Source organism: Cupressus sempervirens, chromosome 3 (genome assembly GCF_028749045.1).
Source record: "Cupressus sempervirens isolate cs-2001-9-10 chromosome 3, ASM2874904v1, whole genome shotgun sequence".
Taxonomy (NCBI): Eukaryota; Viridiplantae; Streptophyta; class Pinopsida; order Cupressales; family Cupressaceae; genus Cupressus; species Cupressus sempervirens.
This window is the reverse complement of record NC_143120.1, coordinates 414,926,728-414,954,212: the sequence shown is the minus strand read 5'-3', so window position 1 is coordinate 414,954,212 and position 27,485 is coordinate 414,926,728.

The following is a 27,485-nucleotide window of genomic DNA, read 5'->3' as shown; positions in this document are numbered from 1 at the left end:
CCACAATAGGCCTTTGATCTTGAATGATAGTATATCTTGACCTCCTTTGAACAACTAGTGGGCTTGCCCCTATATTAGGAGTGAAGCCCAATCTCCTCATTATATCTTTGGCCTTATCTGGAAAAGAATCAATGAAATATTTCTTTTTCTCATTCATCACCTCCATTATTTCAGGGAATGTATTCATAAGCTTATTAATTCTATCTGCAGTAGTTACAACATTACTTAGAGGGTTGTAATCTTTGTCAAAACAATTAATGAAACTCAAAACTTTTGAATAGAATCTCCATTTTTCTTTCTTTGTTTCTTGCTCCTATAGAGAGTACTCATTCCTTATCACATCTTCATGGAAATAAAATTCATGCTCAACTAGACAAAGTTTAATCCTATACCTAAGAGGCAAATGAAAGAAATTTTTTGCATCACAAAAATGAGGGTGAGATACTGCCATCTTATACTGATCCAAAAATTTTTAAAGGGAAACCCATCCTTCCTTGGTTATCACAAACTGGTGGGCTACTATGCAAGTGGGAAAAATTGATCCTATTCCCCTTTTGTGCAAAAAGACTTCTTCTACTCCTCCCAACTACCACAAGAATTTAGCTACTCCTACCTTTAAGGGCACCTAGTAAGGTAGTACATGAGGTGTTCCCTTGAATCCATAAATTCTAATAATAGTTGAAACTGAATATGAAATGATATCTCCCCAATTATGTGAAACCTTCATATTATGGGGTTTATCCATAGGTCTAACATGGTGCATTAGTGGCTTAGGGATCCTAGGATTGTCTCTTAATACAAGGCACCTCATTTTGGAGGTGAAGTACCTGTCAAATCTAACAAAACTAGCATTTTTTGCTTCCCAGTCATATCTGCACTCCACAATTGAACTGGAAGTGCTTCCCCCTCTTGTTCTCTGTTCAAAACCATTTCTTTACCAAAGTATGTAGCCCCCTTAACTAGAAACATGTACATCAATAGGGAGTATTGGCTCCAAACCTTCTCCACCTTGCCCTTAGCAATCCCAACCAATCCACTATGAATCTCATCAGCCAGGTAAGAAGCAAAATAAAAAATTATTTCCACACCAAAAGAGGAGATTTGAGTGATCATATACATGAAACTCATAGGGATAAAGTCTTCTTCACCCTCTCCAAAAAATCTGCATAGGGTCCTATATATCTCTACTACCCTAGCATTGAAGCATGCTTTCTTGAAAGGTTCTTTAGAGGATGATGTTATTGTTGGTAGGGTTCCAATTCTGCCAATGTGGGCCTTTCGTGCACCTTGTCTACATATGTCCTTCTTTGACATATATTCCTTTTCTAAATCTATCAAATTAATGGGCACATGATACCTAGTGAGAGGTCTCAAACAAAAAACTTCCCTAATCTCTTTTGGACTAATGGTGATTATAATTTCACCATCTACTCTTCTCACTACCCTAGTGGCTTGATAATAACTCTTCACCATGGCCTCAAGGAGATCATAATCCATAAACACACTGGGAACAACTAGCTTTCCTAGGTCAAAATTCTATATATTGGCATGTGGGGCAAATAGTTTCCTTTTTGAAAACCATTTCTTGAACAAATTTAAACCAGTTTGCAAGGTTTGAGCATCCTAGACCCAATTACTGTTATCATACAATCCATCTACTATCCTCAACCTAGGGTTTAATGAGGTCAACTTTTTAACTTGCACTATCTCTATAGTAGACTCAGGAAGCAACTCAAGAAAATCATCATCTACATTTCTATCCAAATAATTTACTTGACCTAAAAACTCCTTGTTTGGAGGCATCTTTGATTATGCTTTATAGAACTTAAATACTTACAGAGATTATAGTAGGATTACTTACTTGAATTATGTCATCATTTTTCTCTATATTTTTGCAATTTTTTTGCAAACAAATTGCTTCACAATCTTGCCAAATGTTAGCACGATCTTCTTTAGTAATTGCTTCTGCTCAAGAAAGGCTTGAAATCTTTTTTCGTGTAAGGTGAAACTAATAAAACATTATGTATTATACTCTATTTTTCCTCACATGCAAAGCTTTCATGTTTAATTAATACACAGAGTGACACCATCTTCTATGTTCAAATCTACACCATCGATCTTTAAAAATCCTACAATCATGGGATACAGAGAAAGACAACTTTGCATTCTACTTGACATGTTGGCTAGTCAATCTAATGAAAATTGCCCACATACACAACTCCTTCGTTGATGGCACTTTTTTCTGTACCCACTAGCGACTAACGACACATGTCAATAGGTTGTTACTTCACTATACATAAAGAACAAGCACCTTGCCATAGAAAAGTAGCAACAACCATTGATTTGATCTTGATCTTATGGATGACAAATTACTACATTGCTTAGAAGAACAATGGTGGGCCCTCATTCACTACCTCACTATACATATCCTCTGACCAACTCTTCATGGCGAGATAGTGACGAATGTTGATTTGAGATCAAATCAAAGATAGAGAAACTGCACAAAGTACCCTAAAGAGTGGTGGGTCCCATACTCATTATGTCACATAGAGTAAACAACTTGCAACTTTCCGTAGTGAGATAGCGAGGACTATTGATTCTAGTTTGATTTGACGATCAAGAGCCCTTATGCACTTTATGAATGGGATGTGGGTTCGGGGCATTAGTGACATAGGAAAATCTGTACTGCTCACACCCAGCAAGACCTTACTTGTAATCCTAGTCACCCTTCCATGCTGCTTAAGGTCCCATTGGTTGTTCTTTTCATGGTGCCTCACTACTTCACTAATGGTGAGATGTCAAATTTTTCTAATAGCAAGGTAGCGAGCTTCGGTGACTTTAATAAAACTTGGCACTGGAAGAAATAAAACCCATCAAATCACCATTGCCCCAACTAACTGCTTCAAACAATAATAGTTATTACTCGTCATGCCACCTAGATAGACTACAGTTACCAAGAAACTTGGAAGCCACCGTGTCTTTGATTTCATGGTGCCTCACTACTTTTATAACGGTGAGATGTCAAGTTTTTTTGATAGTGAGGTAGCGAGGATCAGAAAGACTTTTATTCTAGCACTAACTTCTAGCTACTTCTACTGGGTCCCTTTTCCAATTCTGATGGTACTTACAAGGTGCACATGACTAAAAAGTTGGCTAGAAAACAAATCGTTGACCACCGTATCTTCATTTTACAGTCTTGTTTTATAAAATTTTTGGCACTCACTACCTCGCTATGTATAAAAAGTGCTCAACTCTTCATAGCGAGGTAGTGACAATGGTAGATCAATTCAAATAAGATGGTGAGGAACCTGAGAGGAAAGGTTACTTGAGGGCATGAGAAAATTTCAAAATAAAAAGGAATATTCACCCAAATTTTAAAAGGGTTTCATGCTCGAAAATTACAAAAGGAATGAGACAAAGGGTTTTTACAAATTTTTCCAAAGGTTAACGAATCTAGATGACCAAAGGCCATAAACCCTATTCACCATTAGTGGACACAATTTGAATTTTTATACCTCGACAAAGGAATTTTATCATGCAAAAATTTAGACCAACAGAAGTGATCTTCTCATGTATGGATTTGCATTGTGGTCAAATCTTTCTAGTTTTGTAGTGATTTTTCTCTATAGATTTGATTGTAATGCTTGAATATTTTCTTATTATAGAAGTTATCTAAGTTATGATTGTACTATAAAAGAAAATGTTGTACTCTTTCTTAGGGTCTGATCTTCTCTGTATCTCTAGTATTGCCTTGATATGCTACTATAAAGCATTTTTTCTTGCTATCACTCATGTGTTTGTCTAATTTTTACTGTTAATAGATTAAAGCAATATTAAAACCATATAATATTGGACTATCATGATAATGGTACTATGCATGTATGAGTAGAGATTGGTTTGAACACCCACATCACCTCTCTAGAATAGAATAGGTAGTTACTTTCATGTATTCTTTCTCCCTTTTCTCTTCAAGAATATTTTTAGTGCATCCTCACAATAGAGGAAGCCAACATTCTTTAGATGCTCAACCTCATAGTTCAAGTCCCATAGGTTGGAGGTTTTTTCCATGTTTCACAAGGTTTTCCTAAGGTGAAAACTTTGGACAAGGGTGCAAGCTTTTGTGACAATAATTTTTGGCATGCTTGGTGGGACAATATATTAAAACATTTAAATTTCATTGGCATTGAAGAAAGATTCCATGTTCATTCTGAGGAGATATTATTACCTTCAGTATAAAGCCTTCAAGAGGCTCATTTGTTCATAGGTACTTGGCAACTCAAAACTTCAAACACAATTTGGTTCTAGACAAAATTTGTTGTGATTCATGTCCAAGAAACACACAAGGACATCTTCCAAAGATAATTTCCAATACTAGAGCTTTCTTTTTATAATCCAACAAGAAAGGCTAGCAAAACTCTATCACTAGTTAGGAGTGTGATAGTAAAACATACCCCTACAAGATCTATCTCCACTCCTCCTATTTTTAGGTTTCAGCCTAGAATACCATTTGCTCATATCAATAGATCACTTGCTTATATGGCTAGAGGTCATGCTTTCACCACCTTTAATAGTGGGATCCCCCTCCTATTAGGCCAAAGGCATGACATACCAATATCATCTCTTAAAAATATACTTGAGTTTACTAGTGATACCTCCATCTCCCATATTCATCATATTAAGGAGGTGTCTAACATCTACAATGTTCATGGCATCACCGAGGATGATATTGCAGCTAGGCTTCTAGCCTTATCATTGAAAGGAAAGGAACTATGGGGTGAATGTACCAAATTGTGGTGCAAAAAGGGAGGTATAAGTGGACACCTCTTTTCTGAAATCAACAATTTTTGAACTTCAATAAGAATTTGAAGATAGTTACACTCAAAATTTTAAGATATGACAAAAAAAAAAGTAGTAGTCCTTTGAATCTAGTTTCTAAACTATTAATTTGTTTTCAAAATGGTTTAGTTTTAGGTCCTCAAAAAAGGGGGCCATAAAAAGTGGTACTATTTATTCCAAAAAACCATAACATAGTACAAAGTGTGGCCCTCTTAAAATTTTAACTTTTTTTAAAAATTATTTAATCAATCTAGTCAAAAGTTACCTAACACTATGTAGTTTGTCCCAAAAATTTTGGGTAATTTTATAATGTGTAATTTTTTTTTAATGAATTTTTTAATTAGACACATCCCAAAAACATGAAATATATTTGTGCCCCCCCTAGAAATGATTGAAAATTAATCTAAAATCAAAACTTTTTTTTTTCAAAGTGTGTAGAATGGAGTCTAGATTCTAAAAATCTAAGCTTTTGCAAAATTCAATGAACGAGCTAAAATCTACAACCCAATTAGTACATGTTGTTTTTTGACAAAAAATGGGCATACATTCAAAATAAATTACATATTGAAGGCTTGAAATAGTTCAAATAAAAAATAAATTATATGGTTATATAGCTAATATAGACACCTACAATTTCATGTAACCTAATTTTACTGATGCTCAACCACAAGGATACTTCAAGGAGAGCACATAAGAAAAATCAATGATCTTTTGTATGTTTGTAGCAAAACACATCTTGGAATAGTTTACAAACTCCAAACCTTTGGATTGGATCCCCAAGGAAAAACCAAACCTTAGGCTTGGTAGAATGCAAAACTTTAAATAGCTTGTGCACCCTATAGTGTGTGTGTGCTATAGCACACATGCGCTATTTAAAGCCTTTTAAATTTAATTCTTAATAGCATGTACGTGCTTTATAATATTTTTTTGAAAATTGTGTATGTGCTATAGTGTGTACATGCTATAGAGCCATAGTGCGTGCATGCTATAGCACATGCACACTATAGCACATATGCAATTTTTAAAATTAGGAAAAAAAGGTGTCATCTTCTTGGCACCACAACTTGGTGCACTTACCCTACAATGATATAGGGGTTTGCCTCATAATTCTATTATTGATTGTCATGGGTTAGGGGCAGCCCTATGGAAATATTTTGAGGACAAAAGCGACCACCTTTCACTTTTAGAACAACTAACAACTATGAAGAGGACCCCTTGTGAATGTATGATTGATTTCAATTATAGATTTTAGAAGACATGGGATAGAATATCTACTGTAGTGAAGCCCTCTCTTAGTAATGCATTCTTGTATTATCTCAGAGCCTTCAATAGTGATATTGCTACCACTCTGTAATCTATGAGAGGGGACACTCTACTAATTTCTTATGAGGTTACAATAAGAGTAAAAAATATTTTGATACGAGGAGGGAAGTTAGCTCCATTGTCCCCAGTGCTTTTTACCCCCGACATACCCAATCATCAACCTATTGTAGCCTGTATTCATGTTCTCTCTATAAATTAGCCTCTTGCCATGGTCCCAATAGCCTCTACATCCTCTAATGGAGTTGATAGGATTGAGGCCATAATCCAAAAACTAATGTAGAATGTGGATAAGAGGATGCAAGATCAAGAAAAGAAGATGGGGAACACTAGTGCAATAGTACAAAAGATGAGAAATGAGTTGGTGACTATAAAGAGGCAACAAGCTTAAAATAATAAGTCTCTCCAACTCCAGCATCAAGGTCCCTTTCATGGTAGACCTCCAAATTAGAGTCATGACCCCTACAAGTGGAATAGAGCTATCAAACACCCCTAATCTTCAAAACATCAACCTTAAAAGGGCTTTAGTCTCTTAGAACAATCTTGCCCAAGATAAAGATTTATGCCCTTCTTGTAACTACTCCTATAGATATTGCATGTGTTAGAAGGAAAAATCTTACTTGGCTTTAACTATACTAGAGCAAGTAGTTTCCTAGTAACACAATGCTAATCAACCTGATGACAATTTTTACAAGGATGTTTGTTCTTTCATGAATCCTCTAGTGGAAGATCATGGTAATGTAAACTAGGATTCTTGTGCTTACAATACCAAAAGAAAAAGAAGAATTCTAGAAGAGGTTGCTCCTCAACCTCCTAATCAGACTTCAACATCAACTACATTGCCTCATAAACAAGTAGTTTCCTAGTAACATGGTCCTAACAAACCCGCTAATGTCCCTTAGTAGCAAAGACAAAATGAAAGTAGAGAAGATGTGAATAACCTAAAAACTATCCCACTTCAAGATTTTACTTCTAGGGCTTCTAACAAAAAATCTAATGCCTCTTTTAGTGTGATAAAGTAGATGAAGAGGATGAATGTGAAAATTTCTATGTGAGATGTTGTAACTATTATACCATCACAAAGGAGGTTGTTGCAGCAAGAGTTGGAAAGCATTGAACTCAAAGATCAGCCACCTAGCATGGAGAATGCTATGGGTTTGGTACAACCATCAAATGAAGTAGAAGTAAGTGAAAAGGTTAGGCCTCCTCCATTTTATGTTTCTTTGATTATAGGAGATAAGCTAGTCCACAACTGCATGATTGATTTAGGGGTTAGTAGTTCAGTAATGCCCAAATGTGTTGCTAATATTTTGAAAGTAAAATATGAACCCATTGTCAAGGATGTATTTTAGTTAGATGGTATTACTATCAAGACTATGAGAATCCTTTCAAATTTTGAAATGGCCTTACATGTATACCTTGGTTGTACCATAGTTTAAGATATAGCAATTGATGATATTAAACCACACTTTTCCATTTGTATTTTAAGAAACTTCACTACCCAAATAGGTGGTTACTTATCTTTTGATTGGTAATATATGTTTGTTGGAACTAGATATGGAACTAAAGCTCTAATTAGAGTAGAACCATTAGCCCTCCATCATAATGAGCTCTACACTCCTAATCTCATCAATATGAATTGTACCATCCTAGAAATAGATGAAAATGATACAATAGATGAGTTTGCCACTTATTTAGCTGATACACCTAATTTCCTCTTGGATGAGTTGGCTAATGTATGTTAGTTTGATCCTATATCAAAAACCTTGGAAATAGGTCTAAGCACTTATTGTATATCAAAAAATGATGTTCTTGCCCCCAACTTGATGAAAATTAGAGAAGACACAAGTGGGATATGGAATATTTATTTTGATGGATCAAGAAATAAACATGGATCAAGGACTGGTGTGATGTTGGTTTATCCTAAACTAGAAAGATACTACTTCTAATTTAGGCTTCAATTTAGTTGTATTAGTAATGTGGCTAAGTATGAAGTATTGGCTTAGGGTCTCTTGATCACTCAAAAAAGAGGAATTCAAGAATTAAGTGTATATGGAGATGAAGAGTTGGTGATAAATAAGGTGAGGAATCAAAATGTTACTAAGAATGGTTTGCTCAGGTCTTATAAACATAGAGTATGGGATTTTTTTGAAGTTTTTAGTGCATTTAATATTTAGAACATCCCTAAAAGAGGAAACAAACATGCTAGCATAATTGCAAAATTGGGTGCATCTTATGATGTCCCAAGGATCCTTGAAGATGAGAAGAGGTAGAAGATTAAAGTGGTGGTTACACCCATTGTCCCTACTAATAATATCAATTGGTAGATCTTTGAAATTAATGCACAAGTTGTGAGTTTCTTGTAGAATGAAGTAGAGGTCTTGGATAGAAATCAGCTCAAGGTTGCATGATGAGTATGGTGATCAAATCATCGATCTCAGCTCCAATAAGTTACCCAGGAGTCTCATTACTCTAGAGAGTGTCTCCAATTCTGATGACCACGCAAGGGATAGAGGCATAAATCTTGCTACAAATAAAGGAGATCATATACTAGTTGTAGTTGCTGATGGAAGGACATTAAACATTGGGAAGATATGCTTTGAAACTGAGCAGAAAAGTTTTTTCCCTTTATGTCAAGAATTTAATGATATATTTTCTTGGACATATGATGATTTAAAGGTTTTTGACCCTAGTATATTTCAACATATTATAGATCTAGTGGATAATGTCAAGCATATTAGGCAAAAAAAAAGACTAGTAAATGCTAATATTGAGCCACTAATGATGGATGAGTTGTCTAAATGAATTGAGGCCAATATCATTTTCCCTATTAAGCACTCCTCTTGGGTGGTAAACCTTCTCCCTGTTAGGAAAATGATCGAAGAAATTAGACTATTCATAGATTTTAGTGATAGATTTAGGGATCTTAACCAAGCCTCCCTTAGAGATCATCATCCTCTCTCTTCCATAGAATAGATCTTGTCTAAAGTTAGTGTTTCAGAGAGATTCTATTTCCTGGATGGATTCTTAGGTTATAATTAGGTCTTAGTCAAAGAGGCTGACATGTATAAAATTACTTTAACTAAAAAATTGGGCACCTATGCCTATAGTAAAATGCCTTTTGGAGTAACAAATGTAGGTGCCACATTTCAAAAGAAAATGGAGATGGCCTTCAAAAATATGATTGAAAGGTTTGTGTTGGTCTACCTTGATGATATCATGGTATATTCAAAAGATGTAACAGAACATTTTGGTCATCTCAGACATGCATTTATAAGATGTAGAGAGTATGGAGTTTCTATGAATATGAGCAAGTGTGTCTTTGCCACTAATTAAGGAAAATTATTAGGACATATTGTATCTAAAGATGGTCTAATTATTGATCCAAAAAGAACAAAGGCAATACTTGCTCTTTCTCTTCCTAGTCATAAGAAAGGTCTACAAAGTTTCCTTGATAGAATAATTTTTGTGAGAAAATTTATTCCTAATCTAGCTACCATGGTTAAATCTCTTACAATAATTCTTAGAAATAATATGGCCTTCTCATCAACAAAAGAAGGGAAAGCAAGTTTTGAAGATATGAAAGTAGCCATAGCTTCAACCCCTACTCTCATCAATCAAAATTTTGATAAGGATTTCCTTCTTTACATGTTAGGAAGAGAGTCAAGCATTTCTGTTGTTTTGACTCAATTAAATAGAAAAAATGAAGAAAATCCTATTTCTTTCTCTACTAAAGGGCTAAAAGAGTATGAAAATAAGTATAGCTACATGGAAAAGGAAGCTCTTGTAGTCATAACAGTGTTAAAGAAATTTAGACACTTGTTGTCTCATAACAAGATCCATTTGTTGGTCTCTCATGCTAGTGTTAAGGACTTTCCTTTGATCAAAGATATTAGTGACAAAAGGACTAGTTGGATCACTAAGGTGATGGAATATGATGTTGACATCTAGATTACCAAACTAGTAAGGGGGAAGGGGTTGCACAAATAGATGATCCCATCTAATGAGCCTGATGAGGAAGTTGTCTTGGTGTTGGCAGAGTAGTAGGGGGTGAGGGATGATAACCCAAGGAGTTGGATAGGTGACATGGAGACCTTCTTAGCTGGGAATGGATATCCTCAAGGGTTGAATAAATCTAAAAGAGGAAAGTTTAGATTGTAGTCCATCCCCTATGCTATAGTTGATGGTGTTCTTTTTAGGAGAGACTTCAATAGAGCCTTGTTAAGATGTATTGATGTAGATAAAAAAAAGAGGGTGATTAGGGAGCTCCATGATGCTCCTGATGGTGGCTATTATTCAATAAGAACCACTGCAAAGAAGATCATGTTGGTTATTATTGGCCATCCTTGTTTCATGACTGCCACAAACATATGAAGAAGTTTGAAAAGTGTGCTTTCTTCTCAAGTAAATAGAGACTTGCAACCCTTCCACTTCAACCCATTTCCTAGTGGAGATTAGATTTTATTGGTCTTATTAATCTGCTTTCTAGCTATGGTCATAGGTAGATTTTGGCTGCAAAAAATTACTTTTCAAACTTCTTCATATGTCTATGGTAGTCATGGAACAAGGATTTCCATATACTAACATGAATGGAGAATTTACAATAGCCCTTTAAGGCATTATATGGAAGGGAAGGTAGACTTCCTATCTTATTAGAATTTCTAGCTCTTGAGTTGGCTCATTAGTTGGAACTAATTGAAAATGATGTTATGTCTGTAAGAATGGAAGACTTGATGGAGCTAGAGGAGAAAAAAAGTCAAGCAATGTGGACCTTAGAGATACATCAACAATAGATGAAGAGGTGCTTTAATAAGAAGGCTAAGGTCAAAAAATTTAGGTATGGTGATCTTGTTTTGAAGTGGGATGCAGACATAAAAAAAATAGGGAGACACTAAAATTTAGATGCATTAGGAAGTGGTCCCTATTTAATCATCAATTGCATGAAAGCCAATGCTTTCTAGTTAAGTAGGCTTAATGGTCAAATATTGCCTATTCTAGCTAATGGAATATAACTCAAGCCCTATTTATGATGGAGATAAATGTTCATGTATATAGATAGTTTTCTTTCTAGTCTTTCCTATGTTCTAGGAATCACACAGAAACATGTTTTGTTTTGTAACAGAGAGTTTTGGTTCTAGTTTTGTAAAGTTATAGAGGTAGAAAGGCATGTTTTATAGTTTAGAATGTGGTAGAAATGATAAATTTAATGAGTTTGATGGTTTCAAAGACTCCATAGCCCCATGGATCTTTTAATTGCCACTAGTCATGTGCTAAGCAAGCTTGCACCCCTTTAAGTCACCAAAAATGTTAGCCAAAATGCCCTCTACCAAAAAATCAAATTCAAATAATAATCCACTTAATGATCACCTAGGGTTTTTTTTTATGAAATAATTTGAAATTGGCTATATTTTTTATTTCATAAAATTTCTTGAGAATGTCTTAAGTCATGACCATGAAATTCACATAGTCATTGGTAGTTAAGTGCTAACTAAGGTCAGCATCATCATAGAGTTAGTGGGATTAACCAAGGTTAGGGTGGTGAATAAATGCTTTACTTTGTCTTCTCTTGATTGCAAGATTATATTAAGATTTTATGGCTTAGGTTATGACATCGTGAAAAGGAAAAGTTTTTAGTGTTTTTAAAAAATGTATTGCATACCATTAAATCTTTCAGATATATGGCTAGCACATGATCACAATAGGTTAAGAGGAGGCTAAGGTTTGTGTCATGATGGAGAGATTTCCTTGATCTACTTGGCCACAAGGATTACATGATGAACCTTAGGTTAAGGTGGCCATAGTGTGAATGTGGTCAAAATCCTAGTCTTTATAGAGCCATGGTGGATAATGAAGAAGGTTAAGAGTGGGTAAAGAAGCTGTAATTGGAGAAACTATAATTGGGTTAAGAGTGGGTTAAGAAGCTATAATTGGGTTAAGAGTGGATTAAGAAGTTGTAATGGGTTGTGGTTTCACAAGTAGTAACTGTTATTGGAGAAAGGTCATGGTGAAGTTACAATCATGAGTGATCAAACACAAAGTATAAAGTTCAATTGTTGATAGAGTGGTAGAATGATAAGAGGTGTTTAGACCATGTGGCAAGGTTTGATGGTTAATTATAGTTGACCAAATGACATGGTTTATTTAGCAAGTTAATGATAGTAGAAACAACTCCTTGATGATTAATTCAATCTTTCTAATCTCCTGCAACCACTTTCATTATTTTCTAGGTCAAATAAATGCAAAGAGACATTCCAATACCACTTTTTGATCTATCCATTTAATTATAAGTTAACAGATCATTTTTCTTGACCTATTAGAGATTTATTTGGTAAGGAAGTGATCTTCTAATGTATGTATTTGCATTGTAATCATATATTTCTAGTTTTGTAGTGATTTTTCTCTATAGACTTGCTTATAGTGGTTGAATTTTTTCTTATGAGGGAAGTTATCTAATTTATGCTTGCACTATAAAATAAAATGTTAGCCTCTTTCTTAGGGTTTGATCTTCTCTATTTCTATAGTATTTCCTTTGTATGCTACTATAAATTCCCTCTTTGTCTTTGAATTATATGATATCCTGTCTTATCTTCTTCAACTATCAATGGATTGTGTAATTTTTGTATGCCTCTCTTTGATGTACTATGGATATCTATGATCTGCATTTATGTGTCTTTGTTGGCCCATGAATGATAAGAAGTGAAGTATTTTTTCCTTATATCATTCATGTGGTTGTCTTATCTATATGTGGTTAATAGATTAAAGCAAGTTCGAATCCCTATATCTTTGGACTGTCATGATAATGGTACTATGTATGTATGGGAAAAGACTGGTCTATACACCATTTTTTAGTGCATCACCTCTTTATAATAGATTAGGTAGTTACTTTCATGTATTCTTTCTCCCTTTCCTCTTCAAGAATAGTTTAAGTGCATCATAATAGTCAAGGAAGTTGGTCTTCTCTAGAGGCTCTACCTTATAGTTCAAGTCCCACTTCTTGGAGGTTATTTCCATGCTTTACAATGTTTTCCTTAGGTAAAAAATTTGGACAAGGGTGCAAGCTTTTGTGACAACAATTTTAAGATCAAAGCAACAACAAGGTTAAAGCATTTAGGATTAACTTTAGTTGTGTATTTGTGGAAATTAGGTCACAACATGCAAGATATGCTATGACCTAGAAAATATAGAGCTACGAGATGCATAGATTTATTTGTTCTCATGGTCACACAATTGAGTTGAATGTGAGTTATAATCTAGTGACTAAGTGATATGGCTAGATTGAAAGGAGAAAATAACAAGTCACACTATCATGATCTTAAAGAGATATCAACTAGGATAAGTTGTAAAGGAATGACAGGCTAATAATGTACAAAGAATTATTTTCTTGCGTAGTCATGGGGTAATTTTGTTATTAAATATGAGATTACATGACCCTACAAAGTTTTGAATAAAGAGTAAATAGGAGGTGATCACTTGGTCACAACAAAGAGTGTCTAAAAGCATAAAATATGTGTGAAGCTATGACTTTGTGACTGTTAGGGGAAATTATAAGGTAGAAAACTATAAGCGCTAATGTTAATAAGAAGGAGTGACCAGACAATTGAATTTATGAAATGGGTTAAAATCCTTAAGTCACTTAGTTACATAGTTAATTTCCCAAAACACTAACTAGATTACAAAGTAGTGATAAAGATGTGAAGTTGTGATAGCTTGGTCATTGGTTTTGAGGCATAAATATGGTTGTGTTAGTGAAATAGGATCAATTAATATATTCTATAACTTGTAATAGAAATTTTGGATGTTTTATGTGTTTTTCAAGTTACTAACAGAATGGATATATATGTGATATAAAGAGGCATGCCTCTTGAAGAGACATGTCTCTTAAATATATTAACTTATATTAGTTATAGTTATAACACAATTACTATACCCTTAATGACATATGTGTGTGTGTGTGTGTGTAACTCTTAATATAAGTTAATTATTCCATATATAATATTTGTCATATATTATATATTTCATATATATTATATAATTTAGTGAAATAGGTTGTCATAGTTGTGATAGCTTGGTCATTGGTTTTGAGGCATAAATATGGTTGTGTTGGTGAAATAGGATCAATTAATATATTCTATAACTTGTAATAGAACTTTTGGATGTTTTATGTGTTTTTCAAGTTACTAATAGAATGGATATATATGTGATATAAAGAGGCATGCCTCTTGAAGAGACATGTCTTTTAAATATATTAACTTATATTAGTTATAGTTATAACACAATTACTATACCCTTAATGAGATATGTGTGTGTGTGTGTGTGTGTGTGTGTGTGTAACTCTTAATATAAGTTAATTATTCCATATATAATATTTGTCATATATTATATATTTCATATATATAATATAATTTATTTGATAGAAATATAACATTAACACTCCCTCTTAATGAAGAAGGATAAAACACATAGATATTAAACCATAGGTAATATTTCATAAAATAATACATATAGGAAATCTTTGATTAGAAGATTTCTAGAATATGATATCATGCAAGTATTGGCCTATCAGAATATCAACATATGATATTCACCAATTACTATTTTTGATATCATATTTGGTAACATGAGCATTGGCCTATCAGAATATCAATCAAATGATATTCACCAAATATACTAAGTAGTGGCCTATTAGAACATCAACTAAATGATATCCACCAAGTACTCAATGTGGTAATGGCCTATTAGAATATCAAGGCAAGATATTCACCAAGGACCTAAAATATATCTATACAAACAACTTGTGGATAGTTAAATTAATAATGTCTAATTCCTAGTTGTTCATTTATAAGATAAAGCCTTTCATGATTTACACAAAATGTATATCATGATACAAGTTACTATAAGGTCATCACCTTTCAATAGCTTCTTCTAATAAAAGTGATAATCATTTAGAAGTCATCAATTCTTCATGATGTACACAAGGGACAGGCTCATACATGTATGACACCAAAATTTTGCATGGAATTTCCATGAATACTATCATGCGATGTTGTCACAACATTCACCATAAAACATATTAGAGAATAAGGTTTCTCCCTCTTAGTTTGATATCAAGTTTTCTGACCTCTTAGTACAAGTTTTTGATGTAGGAGCATCCAGAGGTATAAGGGCAATCCAATGTCACCCAAAAAAACATACTTAGACTTAGTTTCTATTTCATGTGTTTTCATTTTTGGATACCCATTTGGGCCAAATAAAGGTTCCAACTCTCACAGTTCCATTATCAATGTTCTAGGTTAGAGTATTTGAACGCCTTGGGATACATATAAATGCCAAAAAAATAGGAGTATGCAATTGGGCCATAATTTTGGTAAATTAGAGGGTGTAAATTGGCCAGATGAATGTAATTGTAATTTAGAGCATTCCAAAAAAAGAATCAGGTCAAAAGGCTGCATGGTTTGAAAGTTATCATAGTTTTTCAGTTTTTGGAGACCTCTTAAGAATGATTCAAAGTTAGGTTAGGGGCATTAAATGACCTTGAATAGGGCCAAAAAATGGGGGATGATCAAAGCTTGTCCATAGGGCTATAAAGAACTTCGGGAGCTTTCAAGAAATGAAAATAGTTTGTCAATCAGAGTTACAGTTCAAAAGTTATGCCTCCTGGAAGTTTGGTTACCATTTCTAGATTCTTTTAATTTTGTGCCGACATCTAATGTGACTTCTAGAGCCTTCTATTTGGTCAGTGGATGCCAACTAGCACTTTCTGGAATGTATTCCTAATCCTTAATCCTCTGGGGTCTATTTAAGAAAAATTTTGGCAGTGTAAAAGTTAGTTCGGAGTGGAGTTTGAGAGGAGGTACTGGGAGAAGAAATTATCTCCAGATTTATGCTATTGTAAGCCCTTAGGGCATGGTTTGAAGTCTATTTTCTTTGTATTGAATGTATTAGCACATTTTCTCAGTTAGTAAAATTTTCCCTTTCCCATTGTGTCCATTCTATGCTTGGGTTGTGTCCCCATTAGTTTCTCTCCAATGAAGTGTTAGACTTCCTCTGAATCTATTATCATCCTTCTAACCTCTTGGAAGAAATTCATGTTATGCTTCCCTAGTTCAATGGGTATCTTGATAGCATAAAGCCTTCCAACCTACACACATGAGACTTTACCCCATGAATCATAGTCCTCTAGCTACTATAGTTTCTGACTAGTGTTGAATCCATCAACAAGGTCTAGTCCTTTTGAACCAATATCATCAAAAATTTGATTTAAGAATTTTTACTTTCTGCACCCTCTCTTTCTCCAAGGTTGCCTCTAATGAACTATCACACTTCCTCTCATAATTCCAATAATCAAGAATATTTTCTTCAAGAAAACCACATTATCCAACCTAATCATTAGATGATTTTTGAATCCTAAATCACAGCATCTTTGGAGCTACTCTCATAAGATTGAGTCCATGCAATATTTGGTAGCATGCCTAATGTACCAATCTTCTTTTCCTGCAATAATAATATAAGTTTCTCCAATGAAGGTCCATAAGCATCAAATTAGGAAATGCCTCCATATAGGAATTTGTCAAATAATTTGAGTATGTCTTTTTTGCTCCATATAAGGATAGTTCAAATGGAAATAAAACATCAGTTATCATTCCTCCATACAATGTTAGATTCCAACTCTTATATTATTGAACATATTTTGCATCTTATCATATATGATAGACTTCATCTCAAACATTGTTGGTAATAGATGACCAGAACATACCATGAGTTTATAATCCTCTATGATCACTCGTATTTGCCTATTCTTTTCTCAAACTTCATAATCCTTATCAAGAACTTATTAATCAACATTGATAATATGAGAACTAGTAGGAACTGGGTCTAGGGCATCCCTACTATTTTTCAAGGCTAGGTGACCCCTTTCATTGGCATAGGCCTATAGATTAAATAATTTTCTATTCCTTGGTATGGGAGATAAAATTGTACCAACCATAGAAGTAAACAAAATATAAAGAAGATCAATTTGGACCAACATTTCTCAATCATGAGTGTACTCTTGAAGAAATAGTAGATGTTGCTACATGAATGACATGGATCCAAGCCTCTCCCACGCTTAGGAAGAAACCCATGTGATACAGATCAACTTCCTTTGCAGCTTTAATAAATTATTGTTCAAGTCTTTTGTCTTGTTGATTATGTAGCTATTGTCTCAATTCTTCCTCACATGCTTGCTTCCCTGATTATCATTTTTTCCAATGAAATTTGTATTTTTCAAAAATTTAAAGGCTTCAATATAATATGAAAATGCAACTGCCCATGAGATTCTTATAATAATTAAATCACTTCCTTAGTGTCTAAGAAATTTTATTCACATAGTATTTGGCTATGAATATGTTAATATTTTTCTCCATCAATCTAGATCTGGTAATGACTCAATGTTTTAACTCTTAACCACTTCAATGTTTAACAATGATAATGCTCCTTTATTTGGTTAGATCGTAGTCAGTGGTAGAGAAATTTGCTTCACCAATGGGGTCTCCACTTCGAATGTAATGACCCCTTTTTTAATTCTTTGACCTTGTATTAAAAATTTAGTATAAGTTAGGAAGTCATTCAAATTAGCATGTCTTGGATCCTTATTGTTATTCAAAGTTTGAGGAATTGAGCATTACAATTTAATTAATTTAATTATCTTAGAAAGTTTCACCCTATAGTACTAGGAAATCTTCTCTCTTGTGGTTATGACCATTTTGAGATAATAGATTGACGGTGCAGAGGGTGCATGAAACAAGCTACAAGTGGTTCCATAAAGGATACCATTAGGTTCTCAAATTTTCTCTACCTCTCCCTCCACCAATTCCCTATCTTAAAATGTCATAACTCAAATGAGAGCCAAACTTCTTGAGTTATAGTTGAAATAAATTTCAATGATAATACTCAAGGTTGTTGTTAAGTATAATGTAAAAATATCTCTTATTTATCATGATTATTTACACATTATCATTATTTGAGATATTTATCCTTGTGTACCTATATATATATATATATATATATATATGTATATATATATATATATATATATGTATATATATATATATACATATATATATATATATATATATACATATATATATATATATATACATATATATATATATGTATACATATATATATATATGTATACATATATATATATATGTATACATATATATACATATATATATATATGTATATATATATATATATCTACATACATATAATACTATATATATATACATATATGTATGTATATATATACATACATACATATACATATATATATATATATATATGTATGTATGTATGTATGTATGTATCTATGTATATATATACATACATATATGTATATATATATATATAGTATTATATATATAGTATTATATGTTTAAATATTTATATGGATATGATTTCATTCTCTATATAACCTTGAATTATCTTTATCAATTTAGGTTGATGGACGAAAGAAAGCTTGTATATTTAATTAAACTTTATGGGATACATATATCACCCATTGTAATACGTGTGACAATCACAATTATTCATAACCAAATCCATTATCAATATTTATTCATAGACTTTGTAATATGTTATCATGGTTCGGCATCGTACCTGGTAAGAGAGTTGGCCAGCTGTCAGTCCACGATACAACATGTATTTACAATACGTGACACACTGAGCTGAGAAGATATTCTGTGCATTGAGCAAAGATAAAATGTAGCCTAATATTATTATGTTTCTTACTTTGTTGCTTGGTTGCATATATTTTATTTCACTGCTTACTTCTCTGTCGTGACCTAACCCTAATAAGGGTATATATATATATCATTCAGTAGTCACGAATGTAAAGTCATGACTGATATATATGACGTATAGTTTTGTCTTTCTTATATGCATAATTCAATGCTTATATTATGTTTATTCAACTAGTGTTATTATATTTATGTAGTGACTACTTTATAATCATATGTAAGTATTAAAATAATAGTAATTAGTAGATTAGGGTTTTCTTTAAAAGAATGTTTGTGATAATCAAATTAGGTTTATTGAGCATTGATAACTATAATAACAAGATTAATATATTGGAGGTTAATATATCTTGAAATAATAATATATTTATAATTGTGAATGTTTATGTGGCGCTTGGAGATTAAGAATTTAATATTAATAATATTTATTACATCTTGTATGCTATTTGATTGAAACAATTTAGAGTAGTGCCATCATAGAAGTATATTGAATATATCAATCTTAAATGTTTGAATTTAATACATAATATTTCTAATAAAGGAAACATATTAATCCAGGTTCATTACAATCCCCCCCTTCTTGATTTTGCTTGTACCCAAGCAGTGTTGAATGAGAAAGGACTTCTTCTCCAACCCAGGTAGCATCTTCCTTGGGAAGATTTTTCCATTTTACTAAGTATTCTAGAATGGTCCTATTCCTCAATCTTCTATCCCACCTCTCAAGAATAGTCTCAGGCTGTAAAATGAGCTTTCCTTCATTGTCTAGTGGTGGTAGATCAATGCAAGGGTTTATATGTTTTTCGAGGACCCTTTTTAGTCTAGATACATGGAAAATGTTATGGATTTTACTATTTTTAGGTAGCTCTACTTCATAGGCCACTTCTCCTATCCTTCTTAGGATCTGGTATGGTCCATAGAAATGGGGTTTTAGTTTTTTTGCTCCACTGATCTTGAGTGAGGATTATTTGTATGGCTGCAATCTTAGGAATACTAGATCTCCAATTTGGAATGACCTTTCCAGTTGTTTCTGATCAACATAAATCTTCTATTGATTTTGAGCATGGCAGAGATTATCTTTGAGAACTTTCATAATATCAGTGCTTTGTTGAATGAAGTCCTTGGCTACTAGTATCCTACTTTCTTGAACAATTATATCCCCAAATGTAGTGGCCTCATATCCATATAACACCTTAAATGGACTCATCCCAATTGACATGTGATGGGTATTATTATAAAAATATTCTCCCAAGTACAACCATTTGAACCATGCATTTTGTTGTTCCATCACATAATTTCTGAGGTAACCTTCTATCCATTTGTTAACGATTTTGGTTTGTCTATCTATTTGGGGATGATAACTAGTGTTGTGGGTTAGTTCAGTTCTAGCTAACCTAAAGAGTTCTTTCCAAAATAGGCTGAGGAATTTGCTATCCCTATCACTTATGATATTCCTTGGCAACCCATATAGCCTAAAAACCTCTTTAAAGAATAATTTTGTTGTCTGTGGTGCCTTATATTGTATGGATATGGGAAAGAAATGTGCATATTTGGTTAGCCTATCTACCACAACTAGGATGGAGTCTTTTTCTTGCACCTTAGGTAAGCCTGTAATGAAATCCATGGAAATGCTCTCCCATTTTTTATTTGGAATGGGTAATGGTTGTAATAAACAAGCTGGGTAATTTTGTTTAGACTTATTTTCTGACATGTTATACATTCTTTGACATACTTTATAATGTCTTTCTTTAGACCTTTCCAAGAGTATCTTTCCCTCACCTTTTCGTAATTTTTGTAGAACCCAGTGTGACCTGATAGAGGGTTGTCATGATACTCCTTCATAATCTTCCTTTTAACTTTGGAATTTACTGCTAGCAATATTCTCCCTCTGTATAGTATGAGCTCCTCCACAGTTTTGATTTCATCATTGGTTATGTTTCCCTCCATGATCTCATTGGTTCTTAGATCTTTAGCATACTCTGCAACAATCTCACCTTTCCAATTATCTGTGATACTAGTAATGGTATTCAATTGTCCTTGCCTAGATAAAGCATTGGCTACCACATTATGGGTTCCCTTGACATACTCAATATCAAAATTATAAGCTTGGATTTTACTTATCCGTTTTTGCTGGCGATCATTAAGGTCTTTTTGACTTGTGAAGAATCTTAGGCTATTGTGGTCTATTTTAATATTGAATGTTTCACATACTAGGTATTGCCTAAATTTTTCCAATGCATGCATGATAGCCAACATTTCCTTATCAAAAATTGAGTAGTGTCTTTCTGTCTTGGAAAGTTTCTAGCTTTTGAAAGCAATAGGGTGTTTTTTTTGCATAATTATAGCTCCCCAATTCCTTCACTAGAAGCATCACATTGTAATTAAAAATGTTTTGTAAAATTTGGGACAACTAAGACTAGGCAAGAACTCATTCTTTCTTTTAACTCTTCAAAAGCCTCCTGTGCTGCCTCATTCCATCCAAAATTTCCCTTTTTTGTCAAGTCTATTAAACGAGATGCTCATTTTGAAAAATTCTTCACAAATCATCTATAATAGCTGCATAAGCCCAAGAACCCTCAGAGTTGGGTTAGAGTTTTGGGTTTTGGCCATTCGCTTATTTCCTTAATCTGTTCCTCATCCATGCTTACACCCTTGGCACTAATTTTATGACAAAGATACAAAATTTCTTTTAATCCAAATTCACACTTTGATGCTTTTGCAAATAGGGATTCAGATTCCAATGTACTCAAGACTTCATCGATGTGTTGGAGATGTTTTTCCCATGATTTTCTATAGATAAGTAGGTCATCAAAGAAAATAAGAAGGAATTTCCTAAGTTTTTTTTGGAAAATATGATTCATACATGATTGGAAGGTGGCCGGGGCATTAGTTAGGCCAAAGGGTAGAACTAGAAACTCAAAATTCTCGTAATGACATCTAAATGCTGTCTTGGGAACATCCTTCTTCCCCATTCTAATTTGATGGTATCTCAAACATAAATCAATCTTAGAAAAATATACTACTCCAAGAAGTTCATCTATGAGCTCATCCACCCTAGGAATGGGATAGGGATTTTTAATAGATTTCTTATTTAGGGCTTGATAATCTATACACATTCTCATTATCCTATCCTTCTTTTTCACAAGTACTACTAGTGATGCAAAGGGACTGGTGCTAGGTTGAATGTGTCCCATTGCCAAAATTTCTTGAATGGCCTTTTTAATTTCATATTTATACTTTTGAGGATGCCGGTAATGGGTGGTGATCACTGGTTTAGCATCCTTTTCCAATTCTATAATGTGTTTAAATCCTCTTTTGGGAGGTAATCCTGGTGGGATTTCTTCAAACACCTTTTGATGTTTCTTAATGATAGGTTAAATTTCAATATGGATGATAGATTCCTATGGAGTTGATTTATTTAATACTAAACATTGTGCAATTCATTCTCCTTGATCATGTTGTAGTATTCTTTCTATTCTTTTGCATGAAACCAATTTCGCAGAATCATCAGGTATTCCTTCCAATGTTATTTCTTCCCCATTGTGCTCAAAATGGATTTTTAATTTTGGAAGGTCAAACCTAAAAAATCCCAAGGAAAATATCCATGGACCTCCCAAAATTATATATGAGTCTAGTACATGTAGGTCTTCTCTGATGGTGTGCTTTCTTCCTAAAGTGATCTCTTTTTGTGGAATCACCTTTGTCCAATGTACCAATTATCCTATGGCTTCAACAGCAGTAAAACTTTTGAACTTTTCTATTTTTAATTTCATTGTATTAACAAGTATTTCATTAATGTACTTATGGGATGCTCCACTATCAACTAGTGCAATGACATTCTGCCCATTAAGGGTGCATCTAATTCTTAGGACCCTATTTTTAGAGGGTTGAGTCATAGTGGCTATCACTCTGTATTTGTCTTCCTTTATTTCTTCTTCATTGCTTTTGTCACATTTTTCCTTTTTTCTCACCCTTTCTTCCTCATCATCCTTTTCCATTCTTTGGATGTGGCCTTTCTTTCCACATCTATGTCTTGGCAACCAGTCTATTCCACAATTCCTAGAAGTGTTTCTTTTGTAGTTATGGCCTAGCTCCCATGGCTTTTGGCATTTAAAGAATAAATTCTTCTTCTTTGGTTTTTCTCATTCCTTTTTTGGAATGAACTTTTTGTAGGATTTATCTTTTTTGTGATTTTTAATAGTGGGCTTATTTCATGATTTTTTGCTTGTGTTTGAAACTTCCAATCTTAATGCCATTTAAAAAGTTTCATCTAGGGATGAAGGTTTTAAGGCACTTACTAGACCTTTTAATGAATATTTTAATCCTTCTATGAACATGTAGGTAAAGTGTTCAACATCTACTCTTGTGACTTGGACTGAGATTCTTTGGAATTCTTTAATATAATCCTCTACTATCCCTTGCTGCCTTAATTGAGTTATTTTCCTTAAAGTTTTCTTGAGGATGCCTTCTATCAAATCCCTTAATGAGTTTTTGAGAAAATTACTCATAAGAAGTTACATTTTGGTGTCCTTGAGTAATAAGGCCATGATGCCACCAATCATGTTCTATGCCTTCTAAGTGAAGGATTGTGAATTGAAGTGAATCTTCTTCTGTCATTGGACTTAGGGTGAGATAGGTGTTCAATTTTTGTAACCATGCCCGTGCTGTAAGTTTTTCTGATCCATCAAAATTGAGAAGTGTTACTTTATTTACTTTACTCCTAAAATCTTGATTCTGATGTCTTTTTTCTTTCCTATGGATTTCTTTCCTATTGGCTTCACAGAATTCTCTGAATGTTACTAACTCCCTAATTTTTGGTTCAAGATTGGCATAAGCTCTAACATTTTCAATAGCAGTATTGGTTGCCTATCCTTCTTCTTCGATCGAGGGGCCTTCCCTACATAAGAAAGGAGGTTTGGGTACTTGAGATGGTGAGGCTCCATTATTTTTTGAATGGTTGGATCTTATGTCTCTTCCACCTGAATTATGGGTTTTGAGGTTGTTTACGGAATTTCCCATATTTTGTAGGGCTTGAAGAAGTTCTTGGTTTGATCTTTCTATTTGCTTTGCTAAGGTTTGGTTTATCTGTTCCATAACATATCTAATCTCATTAGATAATTGTACACTCATTTTTTCTCCCCTTTTCATTTACTATAGTTTCAAGATGGCATGATCAGGCTCTAATACCAATTGTAATGACCTCTTTTTTAATTCTTTGACCTGGTATTCAAAATTTAGTATAAGTTAGGAAGTCATTCAAATTAACACGCCTTGGATCCTTATTGTTATTCAAAGTTTGAGGAATTGAGCATTACAATTTAATTAATTTAATTTTCTTAGAAAATTTCACCCTATAGTACTAGGCAATCTCCTCTCTTCTGGTTATTACCATTTCAAGAAGATAGATTGACAGTGTAGACGGCACATGAAACAAGCTACAAGAAATTCCCTCGATGATACCATCAGGTGCTCAAATTTACTCTGCCTCTCCCTCCACCAACTCCCTATCTTAAAATTTCATAACTCCGATGAGAGCCAAACTTCTTGAGCTATAGTTGAAACACATTTCAATGATAATCCTTAAGGTTGTTGTTAAGTACCTATATATATATATATATATATATATATATATATATATAGGGTATTGTATGTTTAAATATTTATATGGATCTGATTTCATTCTCTGTATAATCCTAAATTATCTTTATCAATTCAAGTTGATGGATGAAGTAAAGCTTTTATATTTAATTAAACTTTATGTGATATGTATATCACCCATTGTAATATGTGTGGCAATCACAATTATTCATAAACAAATCCATTATCGATATTTATTCACAAACTTTGTAATATGTTATCATGGTTCAACATCATACCTAGTAAGAGAGTTGGCCGACTGTCAGTCTAGGATACAGTGTGGATTTACACTACATGACACAGTGGGCTAGGAAGATATTTTGTGCCCTGAGCAAAGATAAAACATAGCCTAATATTATTATGTTTCTTACTTTGTTGCTTGGTTGCATATATTGTATTTCACCACTTACTTCTTTACCATGACCTAACCCTAATAAGGGTATATATATATATATATATATATCATTTGGTAGTCACGAATGTAAAGTCATGAGTTATATATATGACTTATAGTTTTGTCTTTCTTATATGCATAATTCAATGCTTATATTATGTTTATTTAGTTAGTGTTATTATATTTATGTAGTGACTACTTTATAATCATATTTAAGTATTGAAATAATAGTAATTAGTAGATTAGGGTTTTCTTTAAAAGAATGTTTGTGATAATCAAATTAGGTTTATTGACCATTGATAACTATAATAAAAAGATTAATATATTGGTTGTTAATATATGTTGAAATAATAATATATTTATAATTGTGAATGTTTATGTGGGATTTGGAGATTAAGAATTTCATATTAATAATATTTATTACATCTTGTATGCTATTTGATTGAAACAATTCAAAGTAGTGTCATCATAGAAGTATATTGAATATATCAATCTTAAATATTTGAATTTAATACATAATATTTCTAATAAAGGAAAACATATTAATCCAGGTTCATTACATCAAATTTAGTAGTTGCATAGAAAGAACATCTTGATTGCACACTTGAAAGTAAGCGAGATGAGGCCCAACCCAAGCATGATGAACTCTTCCTTGAGCATTGAATAATTATTCTAGATTTCCATAGGATTTATGGAGATTGTTGGCACCTCTTTGATTATCTCTCATCAGAGAGTATTCATGATGCTCACATCTATTGGATATCTTTGAGTCTTCAATGATATTATTGGTGATTGTGACTTCATTGATATTTATCGCCAATGATTAATAAATACATATCCACATCATTTTGATTATGTGATATGCATATATAAAGGATGAAAGATGATATTTATCTTTGCAACATATCATACCAATGTCGCATAGTCATATATTTATATAGTTTAGGTGAGATTTGATTTCCATTCAAGATCAACATCAAACATGAGAACAATATATATTTAATAATTTTCTTGACAACTTCATCCTCATTTAGACTCAAGCACTCAGCCATTATTGACATTTGGAAATATATTTAGATACAAATTCCATCTAAAGTATATCTTTAGATCAAAAAGAAAATTCATATACTTTTGTGAGAACCACTATATTGTACTACTCGCCATAGATGGCAATGAGAGAGGCTCATTTGGTTTGCCAATTTAGAACCAAAGCTATGAGTTCTTTCAATAAATATGATAGTAAGGTGATACATCTATGTGTTCAATGATGTAAATGTTGAAATGAATTATGAAAGAAGTTGAGACCATACAATGGAATTTTGTGACCAATTACTGCAAGTGTCTGAACATTGACCTATAGTTTCTATACAATTTGTATTCATGATGGATATGTATCATCTGCAATATGATATAAACTTCTCAGTAATAGAATATAAAGTTGTAACTTCAAGTCTTTCACATGATGTGCAATACTTATAACATCTTCAACAAATGAAATTTCTCGTGATAATAAGGTAGGTTAGATTTATCGACCTCTAACTACATTGGTGCCCTGTGCATTGCCCAACATGGGGCTAATCTATGCATGTCTTAGCATTATTAGAACCCATCATTTATTATGATAGGTATGTATTGTTTTTTAGCACACAAAACAACCTACATAAACCAAATGAACACTGATAGGGTCTCATATGTATCTTCAATAAAGAGAATATTAATGATAATATTGCATCATTTTAAATGCATTCAAGAATATTGAAAACCAATATTTTATTTATATTCTTGGCAATCTAAATTTAACATTGTAACATTCTAGATATGTGAATTGAACACACTCTCAAATGCTAAATTCTTGCACTTTACAATATTATCCTTCTAAACTTCACATGCAGGTAGGGAACGTGCTCTGATACCATGTTAGTGAAATAGGATTGATTAATATATTTTGTAACTTGTAATAGCACTTTTGGATATTTTATGTGTTTTTCAAGTTACTAACAGAATGAATATATATTTGATATAAAGAGGCATGCCTCTTGAAGAGACATGTCTCTTAAATATATTAACTTGTATTAGTTATTGTTATAACACAATTAATATACCCTCAATATATATATATATATATATATATATATCTTAATATAAGTTATTTATTCCATATATACTATTTTTCATATATTATATATCTCATATATGTAATATAATTTATTTGATAGAATTATAACATTAATAGGTTGTGAAGAAGAAAACAATTTAAAATACATCATCATAGGCTTGACATGGAAGTTAGGAAAAATTAGGACAATTTGGCAGAATACTTCAAAGATATAAGGTCACATGGAAAGATTGACTAATGAAATAATTTGACTCGATGACATAGCTGACTTGATGTCATTTTAAACACTATCAAGTGGTTTTCTGATGGAGAAAAAAATCCTTTGATCACTTGTAACAACCATTTTGGTGTTCTTCACACATGATAAATGCAAATTTCACTCTACCACCACCATTACAATTGGTTATCT